We start from the raw sequence: 14,869 nt of genomic DNA on the forward strand, positions 1-14,869 counted from the left end.
AAATAACACTCTATCTTTGTTTTTTCTTTCTCGTGTAACAAAATAATGCAATTAAGTTGAATTTAAAAAGAATTACCGAGTGGGTGCATCATGATTTAATGCTTCAATTCAAACCATTGTGCCGCTTCTTCTATTGTGCCTGCCTAGTCCACCAGGAGGCAGTATAATATAGTTATAGACAAGCAATGAAAATCGCCAAGACTCAGAGGGCCTCTTCGGGAAGTCAAAATTTCAAATTATGCCACCTTTCCTGAACATTTGTTGGATGATGTCATTGGGTCAAGGAGAAATGAAAATATGCTCCTTTTGAACACAGGAATGAATGAATTAGAATGAATTAGACTCCGCTTTTCTTAACTGACGTTATCGTGCAACGGCGCGTATTGCTGAAGTGAGCGGACTTTACATTTAAAATATCAGCTTAATCATAAAATAAAGATACAGATGGTAATTGTTTTTGTGAAGGATCCCTGATGATGTCTTTCATTGATTTTAGAATTGATTTTCTGACAAATAATAGAAAAAATGTTTCTTTCACGTGGAGCCACACTTGACTTGTGACAAAGGGGAAGAAATTCTTACAATTTTTTAAATGAGTGTTGTTATTATTATTATTATTATTATTATTATTATTATTATTATTATTATTATTATTATTATTATTATTATTATTATTATTATTAAAATACTGAGTGTGAAACTCAAATGTCATAAACGTGGGAGCCCCTTTGCATTAAATATTGTTGCCATAAAGAAAGGGTTGCAACTAGTGTTGTTCCGATACCGATACTGATATCGGTAGAGGTGCCGATACTGCATAAAAACATTGGTATCGATATCGGTGACTACTCACAAGTAACATGCCGATACCATTAATTCCAACGCTAATATAGGATTTTGGATGCAGTATCTTGTGTCTTGCTCGTGCACAACATTCACCGATATATGACATGTTCACTGCATGCCGATCTAAGATATCCTATTGGCCCTTGAATGCTCTGAACCAATGGCAGGACAGCTTTTTCATGTTGAGGAAAAAAAAAAAACCTTAAGTATCGGTATGGTATCGGTATCGGACGATACTGCAAAGCTGGGTATCGGTATCGGTATCGGGAGCCAAAAAACGGTATCGGAACAACACTAGTTGCAACACAGCAAATATTAATGCTAACTGTTAGCCCGTCATTGGTAGCATTAAACTAGTGGTGACATTCTTAAAACAATGTTGTTTAGAATACACAATGTGTAATTGTCTTTTTTTGTTTGTTTTAATCTTTAGTTTGACATAAAAATTCCACTGGGGGTGTCAATAATAAACAGCTTTAAGCTACATTTTTGAGAAATTGCCGCTGATTGTGAATTGTGGCGAGTCACTGCCACCATACTGTGCTCGTATCTAGTTTTTGATTACAAGTCAAAGCGAAGAAAAAAAATTGTCAGAATGACAGATCGTATCTTAAAAAAACTTGTGAATACTGGCTTCCTGGTAGCATACAATGGTGGTGTATGCTGTTGCTTTTTCGAGCAGACGTCTCCGACCTTCCTGTATGGAGCTTGAATGTTAGCATGTTAGCTTAATTGTGCACTCTAAATTTGTCCATTCAAATGTGGCAAATACTTTTTATTTCATTACATTCTATTTAAGTACATCATCATGCTTTTATACTGTAAATGTGAAATGTTATCGATGCTTTTAACATTTTGTTTTGTTGGGAAGTTGAAATGGACTGTTGGCATTCCCATTCATTTTAATGGGGAATGATGCTTTGACATAGAAGTGTGGTTCTGTATCAAACTCGTATCTCAAGGTTCCCTGCAACTGATTGGTGACCAGTCCAGGGTGTCTGTCAGTTGTGAGCCTGTGACTGGCTCCAGCTCACCACAACGAGGAACCTAGATTAATATTTTGTGGACGTCTTTGCCCGAGGACGCACATAACGGCCTCAAGGTATGTGTTATTTGCCGAGGGCGTGTCCCTGCGTGACGCAGGGGAGTGACGGATGAGTTTGCGTGGCCCTGACTTTATACCGTGCTCTTTTGCTCTTTGCAGTCAAGGATGTTGTGATGAATTTGCTCTAACAATAACACAGCAAAGCCTGCTCTCGCCCTCTCATAATAACGTCGATAATGGTCCCAAGTTTGTTTCACCCCGTGAGTGGGAATGCGTGCGGACGGGCAACATGACTAACAAGAAGGGAATAAAGAGCCGGGCGCATTCATCCTCTGTCATCGGAATGCATTGGGGAGTTGCTGATTGCCTAATTAGGTACCTCCCGTGTCCTTCGGCTTTATGCATATTCATGCTGCTGTTTTAAGGTGAGGCAAAAATGATGTGTGTGTGTGCATATGTGGGCGTGTGTTTATGTGCGCGAGTGTGTGCGTGTGTGCAGTTTACCCTTGACAGGGCAGGGCTACGCAGGCACATTCTCCCATCTGTGGTCCAAACCTTTGCTCCCAGCCACTGCATTTAGATTCTGCACTTGTAGTCCGCTCTATTCTTAGTCCTCCCCACATTTCGTCAAATCTCAACAATCACAAGAGCAGAAACATATGTTTACCTTCAATTTGATTCAATTTGGATGAGATAAGCCGCCGTTAAGTGGTTAAACTCGGATGGCGTGAGCAAGTCGATAAGAGATCGTGTGGTGTTCCGATTTACACAGGGCCGTATCCGAAATGTCAAGAAAGCAATGAATCCGTGTATCCTTGAGTCTGATGTGAGTTGGACAAGTGGGATCAATATCGGGTGGTGAGACAGGCAGCAGGAGCAGGCGAGGGAGGGGTCACCTTCAGCCGGCGCTGTACTGAATCAGCACCATCGCACTTGGAAGACACACACACCTGAAGAAGACCTGCTTAGGTGTGACCTTCCGTGTGAATCACTAATTTTTGTTTCAATAGAAGCCAGCAGCCTATAAGGTTACCACACCCACATGCAGTATGGCGACTCGACCATTTTTAGAGGTGGCAAAAGTGCTCACGCTCTGTACAGGGAGTTCTCGAGTTAAGGCGCACTCGACCTAAGGCGTTTCGACTTTACAACGGTTACGCCCTGTCCACCATTTTGGCTCCTCGTCCGCCATATAGCCCGCAGTGTTTTCCCCTCGTCCGCTATTTAGCCCTTAGCTAGTTGTGCACTTGTGGGAGTATCTTTGGCTTTTTCACCCTCTTTTTTCCACATTATGGCCCCAAAGAACAAAGCTACATCTTCTATCAATGTTGGTCCAGCCAAAAGAAAAAGCAATTTGCATTGAAATGAAGCTAGACATAAAAAAAAGATCGCAGAAAGGAGAGACACCGACGATTGGCAAAGACTTGAGCTTCAGTCGGACAGTCATACAGCATCTTGTTTTTTTGTTTTTGTTTAAAAAAAAAATATTTTAATGTATTTTACATTTTTTTTAATGCATATTATTTTGATGTCAATATTGACTTTAATGGGGAAATTCGACTTATGTTGAAATTCGGATGACATCGCAAGCGTATGAACGGAACGCCGACGTAACACAATGACTCCCTGTACTTAAAAAACAAAACAAAACAAAACAAAAAAACATGTAAAGTAGGCTTTACATGATCAGGATTTTTGGATCATTTATCAGCGAGTTAAAAAAAAAAAAAAAAGATAACCAATCACCAATACGATCATAAGATTGAGCAATATGTCTATGTAAATAGCTTTGTTTATTTAGCGTTTTATTTTTTCATTTTTTCTTTATGCGATCAGGATTTTTGGGGTCAATCAGCAATTCGGTCGACAGTCGACCACTGCCATAGCAAAAACAGACGTATAATTGACGGCCATTGAAATGGATTGAAAAAAATAAATACTTAAAAAAATATTTAAAAAATGCTGATAAACATTAAATATAACACGAAATTTGCCAATCACTTATGATATCACAACAACAAAGAACAATAAAAACACTTCCATATATATTGACCCAATGTTCCCAGAGTGTCTCCGAACAAGACCAGAAGACTGGGAGCATTGTAAAATGGAGACGTCGTCAAAAAATTTTTTGCTTTGGAAAACACTTTCCTTATATGGAAACTCACTTATCCATCCATCCATCCATCCATCCATCTGGAGCCCATCCCAGCGGTCTTCGGGGAGCAGGCAGGGTACACCCAGAACTGGTTGACAGCCAATCGCACGGCACACAGAGACGAACAACGAAACTCACTTATGTCCCCCCTCAAAAAACCATTGGGTATGACATGTTTGTTTGTTTGTTTATTTACGGTTGTTTCTTTCTTTCTGAGTCTGGGTGCATCCTTGATTGGCTACACTGTTCCACGGCATAATTGAGAGAGCCATGACTCATGAGTTTTCGTTTTTCCCACACACATGAAAATGTTATTGAACATATTTAATATTCAAGGCTTGGGAGTCACAAAGACAATTTGGCTGTTTTTGTCACGGTGTGGAATTTGGACCTAAAATGCAGACAGGACATGGAAGATGAAAAACAGAGTCTTTAATAGGCAAAAATACAAAGTAAAAACACTGAGAAAGGCTGAATGTGGATGGCCTTGATGAATAAACATTGAAAAAGAATCCTGGGCTGGATGCAGCCACAACAATTTTTGCCCTTTCCTGACCAAGGACATCAAAAGCCATGTTTATTACTTGGCACAGAATTTTTTTTAATAATAATCTGGACACACTACAGTATTAACATGTGCATTTATAGCTTTCCTAATGTTGTGAACTGACTGCCAAAATAGGTGTTTTTTTATTTTTTTAAAGAGATTTTTTTTAAATGCCAGAAGCTGGTGGTTTTTAGTCTTCCATAACATGCATGCACTCTTAGAGCCAACCACATCAAACAGTTCTCTTAAATAAGGTCACGGAAGGGAATTATCTTGTGGTTCATGCTTTCTTGTTGACTTTCCTCCATGTTGCTGCTCTGCCTGTTTTTGTACCCTCACAAGGAGACCCCAAGATCCCAGTCTGTCATATCTCAACCACGGTTGACTTTACCTCGCTCGCTGTCTTTTTTTTTTTTTTGTGTCATATCATCATCCGTTAAAAAAAAAAAAAAAAAAAAAAAGAGCTCAGGGGACGAAAGTTCTCTTTTTTTTTTTTTTGAGTTTTAAAATGTAATGAATAAAGTCAAATGTTGCCAGACAAAAAAATAAATACTCAAGTTTTCTCAGGACGTTGATTCGATCCCAAAATGAACTGTTGTGCTTGTCTTTCTCAGACAACAACAACCTGGATGAATGAATATTTCAGATAGCTGAAAAAGAAAGAATAAAAGTACAATATTGGCCATTTTTCATATGTAATTCTCAGCTGATAGTTTGCTGAGATTGTCTGCGCTTCCTGCCGAGAGCTCATCTCCGGCCGCGGTGTGAGGCGTAATGTGTCATGGCAGACTAAGTGAGAGGACTTCTTGTCTCAGCGGTATTCCTCAGCACAGCCGAATGTACACAGCACAACATGCACATGCCTTTCTTGACCTTGATCCTGTATGATCAAGTGTCCCCGAAGAGAACATAACCCCCATCCCGTTGTCACTTACGTTTGAGCTATCAATCGTAGTTACATTAGTTTGTGTGAACCTTCATCACAAAAGATTTTTCTTTGAATCACTGAATTAATATGTAGTTGCTAACAATCAGCAATGGGCTAAATTTACATGCAGCCAATATTGTGGTTAATGCCAAAATTCAATTTTTGGAAACATTCGGGATAACCCGTTACGTATGTGAGCGGACAGCTTTATTCCCGTATACATTCTACCTTTATTTTTACAACTTTCTACTTTCTTCCTCCTCACTCTATAAGTGTGGTTCACGGATGCGTTGCCTTGTTTTTGTTTTAACCTCTACTTGTGTATTTCCAGTGGGTTACAGACATGCACACATTTATGTGTGTATAGACACGCACTGTGGCGTTTTCCCCGTAGAGACTAAAAATAATGTGAAAATGTCACAGAGAAATCAATGTATTCAAGTTAGTGCTGCTAAGTGAGTGGCAACGTAAGATGGCCGCCACGCATACAAGTAATTGAATACCAAGATTTCTTGAGAGTAGAGCATGCACAGAACAAAAACGGACGTTCGTTGAATGGAGGTAACCCGGTCACGTTTATATGACCAAATATTCGGCTTAGAAAAGTGGTAACCCAACGTCTTATTTATTCGGGTTTTTGCACGTGTTTGATGGCCTTTTAAAACTCGAATATTACCAATATTCAGATTTTGAAAAGTGTTATTGGCTGCATGTAAACATAGTCACTGACCCAGGAGCTGTTTTCAAATGTAGAGCCTGAAGTATTGCTACATTTGAGTAATATTTAAAAATGTGAAGCCCTGGAAAGTCAATTTAGAGATATGTCTGTAACTACATTTGACATGTTTGCATATATTTGTTGGAATTATGCTAATGGTGCGAACTACAAATATGTAGGTAGCGTTTGTACTGTTTTTCACTATTCAGTTTCCCAAGTGCTTTTAAGTGTAGCTAAAATGACGCCGCTTGACGTACTTTAGAGTCCGGCATGAGTCATCCTTCCCCCACTATAAGAACTTGAGTTGAATAGTTTTCAGAGTTTTTTTTTTTTTTTTTAGCACAATTGTGGTGTGCAGTTCATGAGCTAACTATACCTATGTTAAGAAAATGCAACTTCCTTCAGACAATCTGCTGGCATGTCTGCTTTAGAGCGCCTCGTTGTTGGCTGTGAGTGAGTGTACGTCATGTATGGTGAAATAGTAAGGAGCGGGAAATAAATTGCTATTTTTTTAAAAGTCAGACTTGACAGCCATTATGTGGGCAATAGCTTCATACTGGAGTGGCCGCTTTAGAGTGCCTTGTTGTCAGCCTTGAGTACATACCGGTACACATTATGGAGAGAAGTTGGAAGAGTGAGGTAAATTGTTTTTTCGAATATTTGACTTAATAGCCAGCGTATAGGCCGGGGTCGTGCACTGGTGTGGCCAATTTATAGCGCTTTGTTGTACAGATATTTATAAGAAAGATGCTAGCCAAAGTAGCATCCGTTTTTGGTAGAAGTGCTATTTGATTGACAGATGAGAGGGGCGTAACTTCAGTGCATTTGACAGACACAGCCTGAGCATTCAAAGTGTGATTTTTATGGAAATGGTGTGTGTGTGTGTGTGTGTTTTTTTAATCATTCGAATTTGGTTCTTTTCACTCTTATCATTTGTTTTCACTTTTTAGCATCAATATGAGTAAATGTCAATGCTTGTTACTTTCAATGTTTTCATGTGTAACTTCAAGCAGTTCAGAGTGAAGTGTTTGTAGTCACCCACCGGCATGGATTTGAGATTTGCTGGGTGCGTGCGGAGAACTGCCACAGTACTTTTCAATCCATGTATTCTTATCAGCTTTTTCATGTACTAGGTCGGCACTGAGTGTGTAATGTAAGCACGCTCCCGTGCTTGTCCATGTCACTGTGTAGTTTTTCCAGCCACAAGCATTTAATCTTTTATTTTTAAATCTGCCACTGCTGTCCATTTTTTTTTTTTTTTTTTTGCTCGGCACTCACATGGCCTAGATTTGGAAGTGGGCGAGCAGGACGCAGCTTTAGTTCAGTCCGTGTGACTGCCGCAGTTTGGTGGGAATGTCGGGAGGGAGAGGTCAGGTCACGCCTGCCTGAAAAGATGCCAGGTGAGGAAGTCGGAGGTGCGAGGAGGCTCTTGCGCACATTCCACTTGTAGTTGCGATGATCATAAGGTCACCGCTTATTTAAGATGCTTTACGTGGATGACCTCCGCGTCACCCCTGGGAGGATGCTGCGGGAAGATTAGAAGCGGCATGTTTCACTTACACGTCACAGCGGAATAGAGAGGCTTTGTTTTTGCTTTGCGTGATGGGGAAAATCATGGCCTCGCTTGCTGTGCACAATGCAAATTACAGCTGGCCCATTATTGGGGGGGGGGAGTCAGTAAATTAGATTAGTATTAGAATCATGATTGATAAATACGATTATTCATTGATTTCACAACAAAAACTCAAGTCAAGTCAAATTTTCTATCTACATACCCCCACGAGTCGATTGATTAATATTGTGTTTGTAGTATATGAACTAAGCAGAAAAAACACCCGTTTATGCCGGTACTGACATCAGCTGGCGACTAAAATGGACGTGACAGAGTCCATAGGTTTCGCTTGCGAACGTCACGTGACCAAAACCCAGAAAACAGGTGAGCTGTGTGGTAGCAAGTGACTCAACAGACTTCACAGCAAGTAGTTTGGCAAACAGCGAACACTTCTTCAAAAAAGAGGCTTGAAGCTGTAATACAACTTTCAATTGAACTTGAAGGTGAAACTAAAATTGGAATTACACATTGTGTTTTTAAAATAAGCACATAGCCTCCGCTTTAAGCAACGGATATCTGGACACAAACACATTTAGACAGATACTCACAGGCAACATGATGGTTTTTTGTTCATTATTTTTGTCCATATTAATTCACTTGTGTTATTTTGTGCTTTTTGGTTTTGTAATTTTTATCATTATTAATTTAATTTAAAAATAGTTTTTGTCTTTATTACTATTATTTTTTACATTTATTGTTACGTTTTTTCTTCTTAGTTTTGGGATTTTTTTTTTATTTTATTTGGTATTATTAGTTTCAATTTTATTTCCAATATATTTTTGTTACTTTTTCCACAATTCAATTAATTTTTAAAAAAATAAAATTTTCCATGTTTTTCTGTTTTATTTGTGTTATATTTCCTGTTCTTATTTTGCCAGTTTCCCTTCTTTTCAGTTTCTTTCATCAGTGCCAACAGTTTTATGTTGTTGCGCCACACTGCATTTGCAGTCGTTAACATTAGTTATTGACCCATCTCATGACGAGAAATTTGATTTATTTAATTTTTTTGGTACTACTGTGGGGCGGTGGGTGAGTGAGCACATCTGCACTCCCAGTTCTGAGGACTCGGGTTCGAGTCTAGGTTTCAGCCTTCCTGGGTGGAGTTTGCATGTTCTCCCCGTGCCTGTGTGGGTCTTCTCCGGGTACTCCGGTCTCCTCCCACATTCCAAAGACATGCAAGGCAGGTTAATTGGGTGCTCCGAATTGTCCCTTGGTGTGCTTGTGAGTGTGGGTGGTTGTTTGTCTCTGTGTGCCCTGCGATTGGCTGGCAACCAGTCCAGGGTGTCCCCCGCCTACTGCCCAAAGCCAGCTGAGATAGGCTCCAGCACCCCCCACGACCCTTGTGAGGAGCAAGCGGTTCAGAAAATGGACGGATGGATGGTACTACTATAGATAACAAGAGAAGGTGAATTGCAGTTGTCATGCCAATGCCGGGGATTGTGTTCTCCTTATTACAAGGCCATTATTTTAAGGTGGTAATGAGTAGAAAAGTTATATCTCCGTCCACGTCACTTTATGTCAAAACATGTTAAAAACACATGGCCGTGTTCCTTCATCTTCTTGAATTTGGTTGATTTTTCTCCAGCGCACGCCACTGGCTGCAAGCGGCAATCAAACAGCTGTCTGTCCATTTGCACATGATCCATGTTAGCTCACACAAGCATCTCACGCTTGTCTCCCGATGGATGTCAGCTGCGTGCTGGACGTGTCTGGTCATGATGAATGATCAAATTTGTGCATTTCAGCTCCCTTCTGTCATATGGGCAGTGAACTCAATGAATTACTTTTTTTTTTTTTGCGCTTGCTGTCTTCCTTCCAGTATGTTACACATATGGAAATATTTGCCATATTTTGTGCGTTCACGTGTTCAGTTGTTATGTGGTCACTCTGTGAATATCACAATTATCCAGATGTGTGCACTGTTTAAATGAGCATGCCGTTAAATAGAAATGTGTTCTGTTTGTTTACCTCTGAATGTGCAGTAACTGGTCTGCAATGATTTTATTATGTAATGGTTGCTCATGCTGACTTTGGTGCTGCTTATTCAGACATATGAAAAAGTCCTCCGTCTTTTCGCTTGGTCATTTGCTGCGAGTGCTCGGAGAGACAAATAGGGCTGTTAGGCACGCCGGTCACATTCGAGCTGACAAAACACGCAGCAGGCTCATCAATATTCACCCCGATCCTCATTTAGGAAAGACAACCAGTTGAACTTGAAAGAAGAACACATCAAATAGCAACGCAACTTACGTAAAGTCATCGAGCATTCTAGCTGAGCTAATAGAAGCGACTAATTTGTTTATCGCGGATCACATTTAGAGCGGAAACAGAACGTCGACAGCGGTGTGTTCATTTTGAAGAACTATCAGAGTTAGATCACAGCAACCTCTGACGTCAAAGCCTGCTTGGCCGCTATGACAACAAGCCTTCTTTACATTTTACAGCTAGCTCAGCTGGATGTGTTGCGCGTATTGCTAATCGGAAAAACTGAACGACACGACACATATCTATTTCTGTTGTTTCAACTAGTCACAACTCTGTGTCAGATATCTTGAATGAGAATTTCAGTTATTCAAAATGTAATTACAACTAGCCAGAATGATGTCGTTGATATCTACGATGTTAATTGAGGATTTGGCATGGGCCGATTACTGCTAGTGCTATGACGGTTTTAAAAAGCCAAGGTTTCAAAAACCACTCATACTGGTAATAAGGTATACTTTTATTATTATTATTATTATTATTATTATTGTTATTATTATTATTATTATTTAATTAGATGTCTAGCTTGCAGAGTTGAGTAAAGGAGCTGCCCTCTTTGAAGGTAATTTCTTCCAAGTTACTCCCCCCTAATGGTGGAGGAGAAGGGAGGGAGCGAGATGATACCTTTTTTTGCTAATATTAATGTGCAAAAAAAAAAAAAAAAGTGTCAGCGGACAATAGTTAGCCCCAAGGACAATATGAATAGCTGGTAGGTCTGTTTTAAAAATAGTTCACCAGTGATTGAACATTTGTAACTTTCTAAGAATAAAAACAGAAGAAGAATATCAACATTTATTTATTTATTTTAAAACTAGTATGATACACATATCTATATTTTGTTTAAAAATTAAAACGTGAAAAATAATGACTAATTTTAAATAATTAAAATTACCTTGAAAAATAATTTCAGTTAAAAAAAAAAAAAAGTTAATTTTAGAGCTGTAATTTTATGTACCGTACTGCGACATTTTTTTGCTCATGATCATCTTAGTATCAGAACCAAATATGGGCCAGTGCCTATAGCGATAAATTACCCATCCATCCATTTTCTCGACTGCTTATTCCTCACAAGGGTCGCGGGGGTGCTGGAGCCTATCTCAGCTGACTTTGGGCAGTAGGCGGGGTACACCCTGGACTGGTTGCCAGCCAATCGCAGGGCACACAGAGACGAACAACCATCCACACTCACAAGCACACCTAGGGAAAATCCGGAGCAACCAATTCACCTGCCACGCATGTCTTTGGGATGTGGGAGGAGACCGGAGTACCTGGAGAAGACCCACGCAGGCACGGGGAGAACATGCAAACTCCACCCAGGAAGGCCGGAGCCTGGACTCATACCCGAGTCCTCCAAACTGGGAGGCGGACGTGCTCACCACTCACTCACCGTGCCGCCCTAGCAATAAACTATTGTGTTTAAATGTTGAATCTGCTTACCGTACGTAGGCGTGATCTTTTCGGCCTTTTACAAAAACAGTATTGTGGACAAAGTCAATGTCAGTGAGCTATCTATTGGCGCGGACGCCTTTGACTTGGATGGCTGACGGCTGACGCTATGTGGGTGGATAGGAGTGTGAGGAAAATCAGTGGAGCTGACAGGTGCCAGCCAGCATAACAATACTGTTGGTAGGGCTACCATAATAAGATAAAATGTTTTGTTCAGAAGTCGGGGCTGAATGGATGAACTCATTCACTGACATTCAGCATATTGCTGGTCACACTTTCAACATTGGAGTGAGTAATTATTGTATGCAAGCAATATGGTTTAATGGTTAAATTAATATTAATATTAATAAATTAACATTTAAATTAATAAGCAATGCTAAGGAATTAAACACCCTAATTAACACAGATATTTAAATATGCGCATTTGAGTAGATGCAGGAGAACGGAAGAAAAGATAGAAAGGCAGATGCTTACATTATGAAAGTATTCAAAAGTACAGGACAAATTAGCATTAGCTTAGCATTATCATTTGATTAGCTGATGTGTTCAACATTTGAGCACAACACATCATGAACCGAGTCCTTGCATCTTTTGCCACATAGTGGCGTATATCCCAAACGCAAGTGTTGGCGTCTGCTCCTGAACATCCCCAATGGCGCCTCCAAGTAAATGTGTTCTATTGTAAGTCCATCAGGTCACTTGCAGGCTTTCTTGACTTTTCGATGAGCCATTCAATTATTCAGTCGTCCTAATTGATGTCTGTGTGGTACGCTTTTCTTGCCCTCGTGTGCTTGTTTCTGCGCTTTGGGTCGACTTTAAATTATTGAGCATGTTGGTGGCAAAGCTCCTAGCTCTTGAGCGGCCTTCACTCCAATGTGCTACATAGAACTTGAAGAAATGAACAGCCTCAATAAATAATACGTAGCGGAATTCATTCACATCTTGAGATATTATTTCTGCTTGATTTCTATGTGCAGTGGTGACTTGCACTGTCTTGTGGCTTGTGACTTCAGCAAGGCACTTCATAACAAGCCGCAGTTTGGCAACTATAGGGAACAATTCATAAAAAAAGAAGATGCCACACCCAGATGAGGTTTATAGTTTCACACTAAACATGAAACAAAAGAGAATATCATTTTGTATTTCAAACAACATTACTTAGGCTTATGGATTAGTCTGCTTAGCTTAATGCTAACAAACAAAACAAAACGCCATTAACATGCTAACGTTAGCACGGATAGTCATGGTTTTAGAAGGAAAGACTATTTGGTTTCACACTAAACATGAAACAAAAGAGAATGTCATTTTGTATTTCAAACAACATTGCTTAGCCTTATGAATTAGTTTGCTTAGCTTAATGCTAACAAACAAAACAAAATGACATTGACACGCTAACGTTAGCACGGATAGTCATGGTTTTAGAAGGAAAAACTATTTGGTTAAGCAACATTTTACATGCATATATATTTTTTATCCTCAGCAAAAAATGACTTGAATGAAATTAATGGTAGCATTAATGTGCAAGCTGTTTATACACATTTTTTTTTTTTTACATTCTATTTATGTTGTTCTGTTTTTCTAAAGTACGATATCAGAGTGCTGTTTTTCCTGTATAACCACATTTTTTTTTGACGGGGAGGCTGGAATGAATTCATAGCCTTTCAGTCATTTCAGTGAGTACAGATAATTTGAGAAATGTTTTGAGTTAAGAGTGTGCTCATGGAACAAATTGAACTTGTATCCCAAAGTGGCACTGCACATAGGTACTATACATGTCGTCACATGGGCAATAGAAAAAAGTTTGTCAACAATAATGTGACACAGCTGTTAGTCTCTTCCATGTGCTCTTATCGCCTTAAGCTACAAGCTTATTTTCTCTCTGTCTGAGTAGACAAATGAAAAGGAGAAAGGAAAAAAAAAGATTTCTAAGAATAGATTCCACAGGATGTGCATTTTCACTGACTGATTGTTGTTGTCTGAAATTTCACTGGAGGGGTCGCAGGCCACAGGGACCTCCACGTCCCTGAGCACAATTCTGTTGGAGAGGAAGTCAGTGAAAGGAGATCTGGACTGGTCAGCGCTTTCATGACCTGAAGGTCACAAATCTCAGTGATGCATTGTTTTCGCAAGAAAACATCGACTCTGCATTGTGCCGTCCGTCTTCATCTTTGTGGCGTACTGAAGCAGCGTATATTTTCGATTTTTGTCATGCTCGGGTAGCTAGGATGTAGATTAGCTCTTCAACAAATTCATTAGCTTAACGCTAACAAGAAGACAAGATGACAACACTGACTGACATACAGTGAGTCACCCCACGAAAAGGACCGGCCGGGTCTGACGCGGTGGATTGGTTAAAAAAAAAAAAAAAAAGTGCAAATGCTAATGCGGTGCCCACTACATATACTTTATGCAAAAAATGAGTCAGGTCTGAAGTGCTTCTTCTTCTTCTTCTATTTCTTCTTCTTCTTCTTCTTCTTCTTCTTCTTCTTCTTCTTCTTCTTTTTCTTCTTCTTCTTCTTCCTCTTCTTTTTTTTCCGTCTATGTCTCCGTGGATTATACTGCCCCCAGGTGTCCAAGGCGCACACCAAAGGAGCAACCCAATGACCATTGAATTGAAGCTAAAATGGTGACAAAAACTATGTGTTTCTTTAAAATTTTATTTAATGACATTAGCCTACTCAATGTTGTTAACAAATACAATATCAGAACAGATTGTTGTACCTTACTAGTCAAACGACATTTCATCACATTTTGAAATCAAAATAATCCTCACAAATCAAATGACTACGATCCAAAGTCCATTGCTTTTCAATGAATGGAGAGCATCATTTCACAAGTTTCACAAGTTGACCGCCTTTTTGACTTGTGACGTAAGCTCGGAATTGTCAGCTTTAATGCAGGACTTCAGAAATTGGACAACATTTACTGTTGAGAGGTTAAACTCAGAATATATTGGCAATGTTAAGTTTTAAACAAAGTCTGCATGATTAAGTGATGATCAAAAAGGATTTGATTAATCGTTGCGCCTCTAATTTCATGTTGTTGCTGTATTTTGAAAAAGTCATTACTCAAGTCACGTGTATCTCAAGGTAGAAATGGATTTCGTGGCCACAAATGAACATTTTGTGCGTGCCTTCCGTTAATATTCTGGTCACAATGATTTTTTTGTCCTCCCCCAAATCACGCCTGTTCTGCATCTCTGCTGTGCATCTTGGTGCAGTGTTTTTTCAATGCACTGAAGATTGTGCGGCAATGCCAGGGACGCGTGTCAGCGGCGGCGCTCGTCCGGTTTTGGGCCGTCCTGACA

At 39.7% G+C, this 14,869-nt stretch overlaps 1 protein-coding gene across 4 annotated transcripts in view; it reads left to right on the forward strand.

Annotated features, from left to right (window-relative positions):
- magixb (MAGI family member, X-linked b) overlaps positions 1–14,869 on the forward strand; it is a 76,852-nt gene that overhangs the window by 1,059 nt on the left and 60,924 nt on the right. The gene's annotated exons all lie outside the window — the stretch shown is intronic.

Source organism: Festucalex cinctus, chromosome 2 (assembly GCF_051991245.1).
Source record: "Festucalex cinctus isolate MCC-2025b chromosome 2, RoL_Fcin_1.0, whole genome shotgun sequence".
Taxonomy (NCBI): domain Eukaryota; kingdom Metazoa; phylum Chordata; class Actinopteri; order Syngnathiformes; family Syngnathidae; genus Festucalex; species Festucalex cinctus.